Consider the following 14,797-nt stretch of genomic DNA (forward strand, 5'->3'; position numbering starts at 1 on the left):
AAACAATAGACTCCATCTCTCTAAAATGGCTCATATTGAAATAATAGTGTGGTGTTTTTTTTTTATTTAAAGAAATATCTCATGCTTATTCTTGTTCTTCTATGTTTCCCCATTGCATTGGGATCCTTTACTGTGACAAGTACATTTATAAACTGCTATTCTGTTCAAGTTCTCTTGCCTCAGGAATATTTTGTTTAGCCTCCCAAACCAGTTAGCAATTTAATCTTTCCAGAGAGGACCTCGTTTGTATTCCAAATATGGGAAAATCTAAAGCTAATGTAGGCATTAGTTTGCAAAAGAGATACTTGGTAGTCCACTAACATATGTTTTGAATATGTTTGGGACAATCTTAAATGGGTCACTTTGGGAGCCATTGCAGTCCAAGACTGTTGCTATCATGTCATCATGGAGGAGCTGCAGGATGTTCTCAAATTTGTCAGGGCATCCAATTTTTTGGAGACTGATTCAGAAAACACTGCAATTCACTGTGTCAAATGCCTTTGCAAAGTCAATGAATGCTATGTACAGAGGTTGTTTTGTTCCCTGCATTTTTTCTTGGAGCTGTCATGCAGTGAAGTTCATATCCACTATTCCTCTGGAAGGGCAGAAGCCATTCTGGGAATTTGGGAGGGTGTCTTTTGAAATAGGTAGGTTTGCAAGGATTCCAGCGAGGATTTTCCCAGAGGAGTTTAGAAGAGAGATACCTCAATACTTTCCACATTCTGTTCTTTCCACCATTTTGAAAAGGGTGATGATGATGGCATCTTTGAAGTCGGATGGGATCTTCTCGGTCACCCACATTTTTTCAATGAGTTGGTGAAGTTGTTATGTCAGTTCAGGTCCACCCTCTTTAAAGATTTCAGCAGGGATCCCATCAGGTCTGCTGACTTTGATGTTTTTTAGGTGGCTGATGGCTTTGTTGACTTCCTCCAAACTAGGTGGTGCTGCAAACTCATCCTTGCTTTATTGTTTTGAGATTTGCGAGAGAACATCTTTGGCCAAGTTGGAGCTGCGGTTAAGGAGGTTGTGGTAGTGATTTTTCCAATGTAGTGCAATTGATATTTTATCCCTCAGATGTTTGGTTCCATCTGATGAGCATAGAAGGTGTATGCCATGATTTCTTGGTGACCTTTTTTTGATGACCTTTTTGGCATTAAAGAATCCCTGTGCATAATGGACATCAGCAAGGTATTGAATTTAGTGAGCACATGAGATATTTCTCACATGAGATATTTCTATTCACTGCAACTTAATATCTTACATCATTTATTGTAGGGAAGCATATTGTGGTTTGGGTCTTTGCAATTATGAATATGATTAGGACATGAGCCTAGGGAAAATCTTTTTTATCATAATCCTGGAATGAATACACACAAACAGAAATGCCAGTGGGTTTTAAAATATTGGTTACTGAGCTTCCATTTAGAAATAACATGTCAGTAGGGCCAAGATCAAATCCACATCTGGAAGATATTAGTATCTATTTAAATTGTGGGTGGTAAATTTGCTCATTTATTTCACATGCTTCAGCTGAGTCATTCATATTCATTGGGATACTGGTATGCAATTTATTTAGGAGTGAAGTTTTGATTCATTTTTTGTTCCATTGTGGTTTTCTCCTAAAATTATATTGGTTTTGGCCCATAATCAAGTGTGGATGTCATTAGAATGAAAATGGTAGAATTTGTGAAAGAAAAAAAATTAAAAAGATTTTATTACCTATAACAGAAAATGAAACAATGTTTTAGAATACACTTGAGTTCATTTGTGAAAATAGGATGAGGGGTTTTTTTTTTTGTTTTGTTTTGTTTTTTAAACCTTCTATGACAATTTGGAAAGGAAGATTGTTTTTCTATCACTGTTCTGGCTGTGCTTTTTCATACCTAACTGCTGCTGCAGTCATCATCGCTCAGTGGGGAGATGGCAAATCGACCACAGGTCATGCAATAGGAAACATTACCAAAGTTGATGGTCCTGCTTTAATGCTGGCTTGCTACCTTCCTGCAACAGTCCTATACAATGTGTGTAGTTCTAGTAGCTGTTGAGGATGCAAATCCAAGGGCGTGTGTTTTGTTTTCGTTTTAAATAAAGAAGTTGCAATGTTTTGATTTTTCCTGTCATGCAGTACAGAAGTTGAAGCTCTGGGCAAGAGATGGGAATCCCAGATAACAAGGAAAAAATGGAAGTGGTACTACAGGAAGAAAAATAAAACATCAGCAATCCACAGGTTTTCTCCATTATTTATAAGTCTGCTAAGTATATTTGATACTTCAAGCTAGGTCTTTTCATCGGGGACAGAAAACCAATGGCATCTTCACTGTTCCAATCAAATTCAAAAGAGCCTTTTAACAGATTTTTTTTCTAGTGAAGTAAAGAAACTAACTCAATCATAGAATGTGTGTGTGTGTGTGTGTAGATAAACAGACAGGCAGGCAGACATAAAGATATAAAAATGCAAAACCACAAACTTTCTTTTGCTGCAAGGAAATACGTATCATACATGAAAATGATATCTCAAATATGAAAATTGCCTCCTTGTCCTTTTAGCTTCTTTCATGACCATTCATGTTATACATCATCATATCATCATCATCATAGGCTATCACTCGGGGCTGAGTATGATTGCCTTCCAAGTGTAGGGTCTTTGCAGTTGATCCCTAGGTGACTGTAGAGACCTATTTTGGATTTGCATGGTTTTTTTTGGTTTTTTTTGCTGTGAGGACATTGATTTTCAGATGGGAAGTGATCCTGACAAGGGTTGGCTTGACACGCTTTCCTCTTCACAAGTTTCTCCCTTTTGCCCTTCATTCATGCCTCTTCAAATTCCATGGCACTGTTGGTCACAGCTGACCTCCAATTGGAGCGCTCAAGGGCCAGGGCTTCCCAGTTCTCCGTGTCTTGAGCCTTTTTTGTCCACCAGATGTTCTTGAGTTCTCTGGTCCTGCTTTGGACATCATGCCATACATACATGTTGAAAAGCCGCAAGTCTAAAATACACACACATAGAATCCATGCTTGATATGCTGTTTTTATATGTTCCCACTCTGATGAATACAAGCCATAGCTCCAAGGGCAAGGCTAAAACATAGAGTGAATATATAGGACTGAATCCAATTGCTAGTATCAGCTAAAGTATATGTGTTGAACCAGTTTTAAAAAGCAAGTGAATATTTCTGTAAGGCTGAAGTGTTCAGTGAATGTACCATACTTGCAACTAGCAATTGGATTTAGGCCATAATGCAAAGGTTACACGGAAACATGTGTGCAGTAATTATTCAGATTGAAACCGCCACACACAAATATGTTCATATAATTCTCCAGCCTTTTTTCCCCTCACCTCTCTATTATTCATTCACAAAGGCTAAAAAAAGGTTAAAATTAGTTTAAATAAACTTCAGGGGCACCTGTGTCTTTCCCCCTCCTTTTAAATAAGGGGTGGGATGGAAGATAACATGTGGAGTGGTTTAGGATTTGGACTATTGCGTTCCTCTTCCATTTTAATATATTTTGTTATCTAGACTACATACTGATGTTCCTTAACCGCATGTGTCCTGATTTTCATCTATGAAATTTTGGAGAGTATACACATAAGGACAGCCAAGCATGGGATAGTGGTTTCAAGGGTTTGAATTCCTGCTCAGCTCTGGAAACTGATGGAGTGATCTTGGGCAAGTCGCATTCTTTCAGCCTAAAAGGGAGGCAAAGAAAACTCTTTCTGAAGAAATCTTACCAAGAAAATTCATTGATTGATTTGCCTTAGGATCACCACAAGTCAGAATGACTTGAAGGCATAGAACAATAGCAATACACATGGGAGTCTCAATTTGGAACAGGACCTATGAGCTTACAAGCAAATGAAAAAGAAATAATGCTTGACTACTGACATTCAGTAGTTTAGCCCCCTATGTACCTTTGGAGATACAGTCATTAATTAATCAGCCCCAGAGGGTTTTTAATAATCTATCCCGTTTTTATTACGATTTTACCATTTATGTGTTTTAAATGCAATTTTTTATCCTGTATTTTTGTTTTAATTGATATATTGTATTACTGTTTTATCTTTTTATAGTGTGATTTGTATTATATTTCTTATGTTTTGTTCTATGTTGTTTGGGCCTCTGCCCCATGTAAGCCGCCCCGAGTCCCCATGGGGAGATGGTGGCGGGGTATAAATAAAGTATTATTATTATTATTATTATTATTATTATTATTATTATTATTATTATTATGTACTGGCTTTTAAATGGCTGAAAAGGGAAATGAGACCTACAATGCAATATATGTGAATAGCTGTAAAGATGTAAGAAATGCACTTTGGTTCTTCAATTGCCCCACTTGCCAATGGCCTCCTGAAGACTATCCACAAGTAACCAAGGCCCTGTGGTTGTAAATATGACATGGAGACTGCCTATTCTCTTTGAATGCAGTATGTCTTTTGTCATATTAAAACATGCTGGAGAAAGATGTCAAAAGAAAAATTCTGAAAGATTTTTTAAAATAGCTCTCCCAGTAAGGGATACTGCATCTCCCCTAATCTGAAAGGTGTGCTGTAACAGTGCAAACTCAACCCTTTCATTTTTAACTTCTATACTTCATTACTCTCTGTCTAAAGGGCATGTTCTTGTTATTCAGAAATATTCGTTCATGTTGCTAATATTCTGTGGAGGTGACCTGGAAACAGTTAACAATTATCACGTTATAGTATTCTTGCCAATTATCTCCAAAGGTTTTAGGAAGGATTATTTATTATACTCTATTGGTGCAGTTATAAAAAAAAGTCACCAAATTAATTTAGTTTCCTTGGGGAAAAAACTAATTCTATGCTCAAGCACAATGGAAGATCTCTCCCCCTTTATTTTCATGCATTATTGTTTTCCAATATACACGATTCTATGTAAAGTCAAAATACAGCAGCTGCTTTTAAAATGCATGGCTACTCAATCAGGTGCATGTTCACAATACAGAGTGCAGAGTGGAGGAGCTATAGATAATGTGTTTTGCATTCAGACAGCACACAGCAACAGAGATTTTTAATTGTTGAGAAGAAACCATATTTTTTCCCTCTGGCTTGTCAGAGGAGAAACTAGCCAGAAAGCCATTTCTTGATGGATCTGGACAATCTTAAACCATCCGAAGATATATAGTATAAATTCTGTAAATAAATACAATAAATAAATAAGTACATCCCTGTCTATAGGGCATGTTCTTGCTACTCAAAAGTATTTCTACATGTTGCTAATACTCTGTGGAGGTAACCTGGAAAACAGTTAACATGTTCTTGTTTTTCAGAAAGATTTATTCATGTTGCAGTCTAGCTGCAGTGAAGAGGTGAATTCATTTCCATATTTACTCAAATGCAAGAGTCCCTGTTATATTGTGAGGTTTGAGCTTTGGACTATTTGAATCCCCACTCAGTCGCTGAAATCCACTGAGTGATCTAGGGGATGTCTGCTCTCTCAGTCTCAAAGGAAGGCAAAGGCCAAGCTCTCTGAACAAATTTTCCCAAGAAAACTCATTGTTACATTTGCTGTAGGGTCACCATAAGTCATCAATGATCTCCATATTGTTCTTCCCATGTGTCAAATTTACTCAAACTCATACCAGGAAGGAACCATATACAGGCAGTCCCTGAGTTACAAACATCCGACTTATGGGTGCAAAACAACAGGAAGTGAGAGAAATCTACCCCCAGGAAGGGAAATTCACTCCTGAAAGCATTATATGGGGAAAAGGGTTCTACACTGAAGCTTTCTCACCAATCCTTGTTTCCACAACAAGCCAAATTTTTCAAAATCCAATTATCAGAGGGACAGAAAGTGAGGTGAACTCTTCTGAACTGGGGCTCAGACAGCAAAACAAACACCACAGGGATGTTAACCCTTCTCTATGCTATCCAAAGCATATATAGACATAGATACAAACACATACAGACATACGTACATACATACACATATTTGGTTGAAGTTATATTTTTAAAATGTACCTGTTCCAACTTACATACAAATTCAACTTAAGAACAAACCTACAGAACATATCTTGTTCATTATTTGCTTGTTTGAAGGGTTCAAATGATGAGGAAGCAATAAGGACAATTTTATGAAAATCATAGATTCAAAATTATAAATTCCAATTTTAGCCAAACAATGTCCTAAGTGAATGTCCTAAAAGATTTTAAAGTAGGAATAGACAACTGTGGCAAGTACAGTGTTGCATTAATCCACCTGGGGTTCTGGGGTCCACAACTACTGCAACGAATTCTACAAAAAAAATTGAAAATTTTGTTTCCAAGATGTCTCCAATGCTCTCATAATATGGAGGTCAAGAAGTTTCTTCTCTGCACTTCTCTATGCTGAGTCTCCTGGAGCCCATCACATAATGCAGGCTACTTCCATCAGGGCTCCGCTGGGCTCTGTGCTGGAAGGGTGCTGACATGGAAACACTATTTTGCGGGTTTTCTGGCTTTCCAGGGGGCATTTGTGGGAAGGAGAATTTTGCAACAAAGTGTTTTGATCTCTGGCCATTTCAAGGGACCCTGTGGGAATGTCAAGGGATCCAAGGCCCATGGATTTGCCACACATTGCTCTATGCCCCGCTTTGCGTTCCATACCTTTTGTGACTTGACTTTGTCTGCATCCCATCGACCAGCTTCCCCCTATTGCTGGTAAGGCAACACGGGAAGCTTCACGTGTTGTCGTGATGGCATACACGGCTTGCTCTCCTCTTTCTGGATGGAGCCCAGAAAATTTACAGTATTTATATTCTGCCCTTCTTACCCTGAAGGGGACTCAGGGCGGATCACAGAACACCTATATGACAAACATTCAATGCCGATTATAACAATGACAAGACGGACAACAGATAGTGACATATATATATATATATATATATATAGATAGATAGATAGATAGATAGATAGATAGATAGATAGATAGATAGATAGATAGGCTTTCCCATCTTTCAGCATCTTTGACAGATGTCCTCAGTCCTGGCAACCAGGGGTGCTGTCGCTCCATAACCCTGCTGAAGAGCTTTCTTTCTTCGTAAACTTCCTCCTTTTGTCAGATCAAATGCCGAGTCTAAATACCTCCCTGCTTTAATGCGGTTCCTATTTATTTACTCTCATTTGTTTTCAAACTGTTAGGTAGGCAGAAACTGGGCTAAAAATTAGGAACTCACCCTGATTCCAGTTAACAAGATTTATTGCAGCTTGGTGATTCACCTGCTGTGCTAAAGCCTGGCCATGCATTGTATACTGGGCTCCATCCTGAAAGGGGAAAACTATCAGCGTACAACGGGCCACGTAGCCCATGTGATGAGGTAGCAAGAGACTTCTGAACATGGTGTAAATGCCCTTCACACACTCTCAGGATCATTTTGGGGTCATTTTGGAGCAAAAATCTTTGATCCCCATGGGCCCTGGAGGCCACAAAAACAGGACTAGTGGCTGAATGGGCCCATCCATGTTTTAAAGCTAAAAGATAAAGGGAGAGATTACCCCATGCCCCCTCTTGATAAATTAAGCACGGGTTTTCATGGAATCAAAATACAAATCTTAACACTTTGCCACAAGTGGGTGCAATGAATTACAAATAAATATATAAAATGCATCTCATCAAGGACAATATCTTGGCATTCCAATATATTGTGAAATACATGTAGAATTACATTTAGGATATTTTTCATTGATTTCATAACCAGAGCATTAGGTTGTACTTGAGGCTCTTATAAAAGGAATAAACAAGTTATTTTAAGAATAGGTTTTTAGAACAGAAACTGTCTTGGTTCAGGCTGCTTAGTAACCCAAACACAAAAAGGCTAACAGCAACATAACAGATAGTGAACAGGGTAGGAGAGAGAAAAGACAAAAGAGAAATAAACTGCAACAAGACAAATGACTTGAACAGCAAAGCTTCCTGCAGCACTGATATTTTCATGTCCCTAGACTCCTAATTTATCTAGCTCCTTCTATTTTATTCACTTTCATGCTTGTTATGCGAGCCTGTCACCAAATCTGCTCTGTTTTGTTGGGGTGCTTTTTCAACAAAGACTTTGACATTGTGAATGTAAGATGTTGAACTTGGTGATCAGAGCCCTAGATAATTAGTGAAAACTAGTAATTTTCTGCTATACCATCAATTCCACATAAACAATGCCTTAGCTTCTATAAAGAAATACAATAGTCATGAATCCAAATATGACCCAAGTGACCCTCACCTTTGCAAGTTTTCATCATTCTGTGAACCATAGTTTAAAAGGTAACCTGGTAACAATTGTGACTGAACATTCATACAAATGAGCAACCAGATTCAACTGCAGGTTAATGTTTTGAATAAAGTCTCCTTACATCCCACCCCCACCCCCTCGCTTTGATGGCAATTACAAACACAAATTTCTTTCTGTTTAATTTTGTCCCTTTAAGTAACCAACATAATCAAAATTGTTATGTCCTAGTAACCAGTTGTTACCTAGTGGAATCATCTGGACAAGGAATGGGCAACCATAGCTTCCAATGCTTTCTGATGTTCTCACAGCCAGTGATGAAGGATAATGGGAGTTGCAGTGCAAAACATATGAAAGAGCATAGTTGTCTATTCCATGGTGACTAATATAGTTTCATCTTCCTCACAGTAACTAAGATTGTTTTCTTTTTAAAAGTGCAATCCTATACATGCTTGCTTATTCAAACATTAATTCCAGTGCATTCATTAGAGCTTAATTCTAGAAAATAGTTAAACAACATATTCATCCATTCAATACTCAATACTTCACTTTACTCAATACAGGACTCAACTTATAAAAATGAAAATAAGAACACCTAAAAGTATTTTAAAAGTTGTTAAAACACATGAATTAAAACAACAAAACAATATATAATTAAAAACCCATTGCTATCAATTCTGAAAAATCTTGTTCGATCGAAAACTTGACACCAGAATGAGAAGAAAGAGGGAGCCATCCTAGCTTCCCTAAAGAGTGTGTTCCAAAGTCTGAGAGCAGTTGCAAAAAAAGTGCACTTCCTTTGTACGCACTTGGACTTGGAGTAAAAGAAGGATCTCTTCTAAAGATCTTAGAATTCAAGAGGTTCATACAAGGAGATGCCATCTTTAAAATATCTTGGACTCAAGATGTATGTGTATACAGTCAGCAGGGCTGGCCCAACGTAATTTTCAAGTGTGGGCGAACAGAATTTTGCCCCCTCCCCCAAACCAATCACTGAAAAATAAAAGTGTTGGATAAGCAAAAATGTTGGATAATAAGGAGGGATTAAGGAAAAACCTAAATAAAGAACAACACTCTGAAAACTGGGGAAATCCAGACAGGAAACAATCAGGGTCAGCTAACACCTCCCAACCAAGGAGGCCCCAAGGAGGAAGCAGCCAGGCTTTGAATCTGCAAGGCCATTAAATGCTAAGCAAGCTGGCCAATTCCAACATTCACACTAGACTCAAACAGACAAGAGCTCTTCCTCCCACCCTGGACTTTCCACAGATATATAAACCCCACTTACCTAGCTTCCAACAGACCTCAGAACCTCTGTGGATGCCTGCCATAGATGTGGGTGAAACGTCAGGAGAGAATGCTTCTGGAACATGGCCAGGAAGCCCAGAGACCTGTCCTCAAGGGCAAAGTCCAGAACAAATGGGTGGCCGCTTGCACCACACGGCTGCTTGGCCCCACCCTGTATCCTTCAAAGATACGGGGTGGGGCTAAGCGGCCGCATGGCACATGCACAGTGGTCAGAGTTGGCGACCACCCATCTTGCTGTTTGGAACACCTCTGGAAGATGGGCGAGATGGGAGGGGCGCCCTCTCCATTTACTGACCTGGCATTAAGCAGCAGGACTTTCAACCCGGGGAGCCTGCCTTCTTGGTTACCCAGACTATTCGGAGGGGGAGGCGGATTAGGAGCCACAAGGAACCCCTACTTGCCCCCACATTATGTCTTTCTGATCCTCCAATATTAATTGGATATGCTACCGAGCCCAATTCAAAGTGCTGGTTCTGGCCTACAAAGACCTAAACAGTTCTGGTCCAACTTACCTGTCTGAACGTATCTCTCCCTACAAGCCTACGAGAACTTTAAGATTATCTGGGGAGGCCCTGCTCTCGATCCCACCCACCTCACAAGTGCGGCTGGTGGGGACGAGAGACAGGGCCTTCTCAGTGGTGGATCCTCGGCTGTGGAATTCCCTCCCCAGTGACATCTGGCAGGCTCCATCTCTTTTGGGGTTCAGAAAGAAACTGAAGACCTGGCTGTGCATGCAAACGTTTAAAGAATAAGTCCCTACTGGCTTCGACTTAATCTGGAATACGGTTTTTGTATAAGGTCTGGTGGACGAATGGCATAAGCATTTTGCACTGTTTTAAACATTGTATAATGTATATTATAACTGTTTTAACTTTTTTAATGTTTTACTTTTTGTACTATGGTGTATCGGCATTAATTGCCAGTTTTGTAAGCCGCCCTGAGTCCCCTTGGGTGAGAAGGGAGGGGTAGAAATGATGGAAATAAATAAATTGGCTGCAGTGATGATAAAAAGAACTTTAAATTGAACAGACTCAAGAAAACACCCAGTTAAAAAGGATTTGGGTCATTTAGAGATCTTAACAATGTTACAACTCAACAAATTAAAAATTAATCCTAATGACCTGATGTCCTCCCTCCCACTCTATATCATATCCCTCCCTTTCTTTATACCTTCCCAGCTCATCCGGTCTCCCAAAGATCAAAGATCAATATATCTTATCTGGGGACATGTTGGACAGGGTTTGTGCGGAGGGTGGAGAATAAAGTAGGAGGTCCTTGGGGGAGGTATGTTTTCTGGTTGTGGTAAGGAGTCTCTGGAAAAATAAATCAAAGTCCTAAAACATAGTGATCTTCTTGGATGCAATATTATATGTGGGTAATCCCAAAGTCTGAACTCTGGTGCTGGAGGAAAATCCTGAGAGTGCCTTGGACTGCAAGAAGATCCAACCAGTCCATCCTCCAGGAAATAATGCCTGGCTGCTCACTGGAGGGAAGGATATTAGAGGCAAAGCTGAAGTATTTTGGCCACATCATGAGGAGACAGGAAAGCTTGGAAAAGATCACGATGCTGGGGAAAATGGAAGGAAAAAAGAAGAGAGGCCGACCAAGGGCAAGATGGATGGACGGTAACCTTGAAGTGACTGGCTTGACCTTGAAGGAACTGGGGGCGGTGACAGCCAACAGGGAGCTCTGGCGTGGACTGGTCCATGAGGTCACGAAGAGTTGGAGACGACTATGCAACTGAGCAGCAGCAATCCCAAAGTCTGAGGCCCCAGTCCACTTCGTCCTAATTTTGAGTGCAATACAGATCCAGTAAAAACTGGTAACAGTGTCCCAGGGGACCAGAGCTGCCCAATACATGCAGTCAGGGAGATAAGAGGACCTCAAGGTAAGATATAGTCAAAGTGAGCATGCACTCCCCACAAATCAGATTTTTAAAAGCGCCAGTAGGTGGTACAGAACCTCTCCCAAACTCTACCTTCACTCCCCTTGTCTTCCCTTCTAAGAGGAACCAGACAAAATCAACTGAGTGCTGATCATGCAGTCCAGATGTTCCCATCTGTTTATGCCTGCCCGAGACGAGGTTTTAAAGCGGCAGTGAAAAGGCAGGGGATGTGGGGACGACCTTCTCAAATGTCTATGCCTGGCTGAAGTGAGGTTTTTTAAAAGCAGCAGCAGTTAGGCATAGAGTTGTGGAGACACCCAGCTGTTTGTACCAGCAGCAGGCAGGGAGATGCAGCGATGCAGAGACACTCCTCTCAGCTGTTTATACCTGGCTGAGGTGAGGTTTTGAAGCACCAGCAGCAGGCAGGGAAATGGAGCAACGCTCCTCTCAGCTGTTTATACCTGGCCAATGTGAAGTCTTAAAGCATCAGCAGCAGGCAGGGAGACGCAGCGATGCAGCGACGCTCCTCTCAGTTAAATGACAAAATGCAACAAAAGACTTCTGCAATATGCTTACTCTAAAGGTAAACCTACACTACAAGTTCATAGATATCTCTTTAGCTGTCATGAATGCTGCAGCAGCATAGAATGTATGTACTTTCTAATCAGATTGCAGATATAATGTGTTAATTGCTATTTTTTTTCAAATTACATAGAAAGGAGGCAGACAAAATCCATCTGGGGTTCCCCTCCCACCATAAAGTAATACAGAGTGATCATGGCTTTTCATCATTACACCCGAGGTTTCTTTTGCATGGGGACTGGAAAGTCCATTAATTGCCTTTATCAGGTCACCAAACCCAGTATTTGAAGCGAGAAATGCAGAATAACCACTTGAAGATCAAAGTGGTGGTCATGTCCCCAAGTCAGATTTTGGGGAGATTAATTTTACACAGAGATATAGCCAATCAAGGAGCTGCAGCTGTGACTAAAGTAGTAATTGAAGTTGGGAGCCTTTGATTTTTTTTGGAAGGTTTCCCGATTCCCACCCACACCCCAGACACATCTTTCTCAGAATAGCTTCATACAGCATGGTGCTGCTTGAGTTTTGGTCATTTGACTGTTACAACTCCTAAATATTTAATCACTCTGATTTTTTAAAAAAATGGGAGGAAGGGACAGTGGCAGACTTAAACCCGTGTAAAGGTATTTTTACATGTAATTTGTTCAACAGGATTGAATTGGTTGCTCATGCAAAACAAAAAACAAACCATATTCCTCTCAAAGCAAATACAGTACAGCCCCAGTATCCATAGAGAAAACCATTGATGTTACTGAAGTTTATTGAAATGAAAGACTTCTGGCCCAACAGAGAACCTAGAAAATTCTTGTAGATGACAAATTTTGTGAAATCATGAATACTGGACCCGTGGATATGGGGGGTCATACTGTAACAACATAGATTTACATTAACCAACACTTTTGTGTAAACTTTATCTTCCCTCCCCATTTTTTTATTGTTTGTTTTGTCTCTGTTGGATTGTAGGTTGGTGGGCATACACTGTGTGGTTGTTTTATACAACACTTAGGACCTCATCATATGAAAGTTTACCTTTGTTCCTACCCGTTTCTAAACACTTCAAAGATGGACTCCCATGGAGCCCATCAAACAGCACAGGAATGCTCTCAGTGGTTGCTCATGGGATTCTGTCTCCGCAATGTGTAGAAATGGTTTCCAAGATAGGTAGAAATCAACGCCAGTCCTTTCCCTGCACACAGAAATGCTTAAAATGAATTTTTCCTTGTGATGCAAAGTGGTGTATTTGTCTGATTACTTTGTGACATTTCAGTTTGGGTGTTCATGTGGGCAGTCTTCTAATACTCCTTCTGTTTCCATTACTGGTTTAAAGACAGTGTGAGTCCCATAGAAGGAAGTGTTTTCAGAAATGTGCCTGTCTCCTTTAGTTTAGGGGTTTAAGAGAAATGATCCTAAAGTTTCAAAGGACTTCATCCCACAAGGGGGAAAAACAGATGGAATTGTTTTCTTTGTGTGGTGTTTGACGAAAAATTTACTCACTCCCATCACACAGGATTGACTCCTCTCCTTTCTAGCTCAACCATTGCAAGGATACATGCACATTTTTTTAAAAAAAAACAACACTTCTTTTCTTGGGATTCTTTCCCCTTCAGCCCCTTACACTAAAAAGGGCATGAAGGGGATGAGGGGCTTGAAATGGATGTTGGGGATGTGGCATGGGCTGAAAAGGATGGCATGGAGTGGACACGCGCTCCAGAGGATTGTGATGGGGAGACTGGGCTCACTGATGATGGGGATGCTGAGGAAACGTGGGGTCCTTCAGGATCGGACCCAAGGTGGTCTAATTGGAGGAGTGGGGATAGTTCCACAGCTGAGGGTAGGTCTGGGTGTCGGCAGGGTGGTTTCAGCTCAGATGAGAATTGGGAACAACCTGTGGGAAGGGTGGTGCCCAGCTCAAGTTCTGAAGACGAATTGTAAATAAATTGTGGACATTTGGCCATTGGGCCCTTGTGTGTGGCAAGGTGGTTGTTGGGCGCCATTGGGTTTCATGTTTGTGTTCCAGAAGACTGGCTTGAGACTGTGCAACTGACGTAAGTTTATTCTGGGTTACTTCTACGACGGGGGTTGGAACTGTGTGGGTTTTCTTTAGACTGCATTGTGATTACTGTCTGCATTAGTTCGCTTCTGTCGTTTTGGCTACTTCTGTCAACCCATTGACGAGGACTTTGCTGTGACGACCTCATCTTGGACCTTGGACTGGACATCGTTTTGGCATTATTCTTCGCTCCCTATTCTGGCTTGGCTTCGTTCTCAATCCTGTAACTACTCTCCGTTACCGACTGCTGGCTTCATTCTTGACCCTGAAGTAACGCTCCGCTCCCAATTCTGGCTTGACTCTGGTTCTGCAGTTACTCTCCGTTACCGACCACTGGCTTCGTTCCTGACCCTGAAGTAATGCTCTGCTCCCAATTCCGGCTTGACTCCTGGTTCTGCAGTTATGCTCTGTCACGGGTCCTTGGCTTGGCTTCTGACCTTGCAGTTGTTTGTGCTGCTTCAGGTGGCAAAGTTCAGCCCGGTTTGGGACGCTGTTTGTTTTGAATCTTTGAACTCTGTTTTGTACCCAGTTGGGATTCTGTTTATTTCGGTTCCTTGGGAACTCGGCCCGTAGTTTGTTTTGCCTTCTCCATTTTGTCCTGCAACTTTGAGCTGAATCTAAGCAGTTTTGTTTTAATCCGGATTATATCTCTGGATAATCCGCATTATTTTCCAGTTTGATTTTTTGGAGTTTTTTCAGTTTAAATGTCTGTTTCACACTGAAGTTTAAGTGTTGCAAGCTCCTGTGTTTGT

This window comes from Anolis carolinensis, chromosome 3, assembly GCF_035594765.1.
Source record: "Anolis carolinensis isolate JA03-04 chromosome 3, rAnoCar3.1.pri, whole genome shotgun sequence".
Classification (NCBI taxonomy): domain Eukaryota; kingdom Metazoa; phylum Chordata; class Lepidosauria; order Squamata; family Dactyloidae; genus Anolis; species Anolis carolinensis.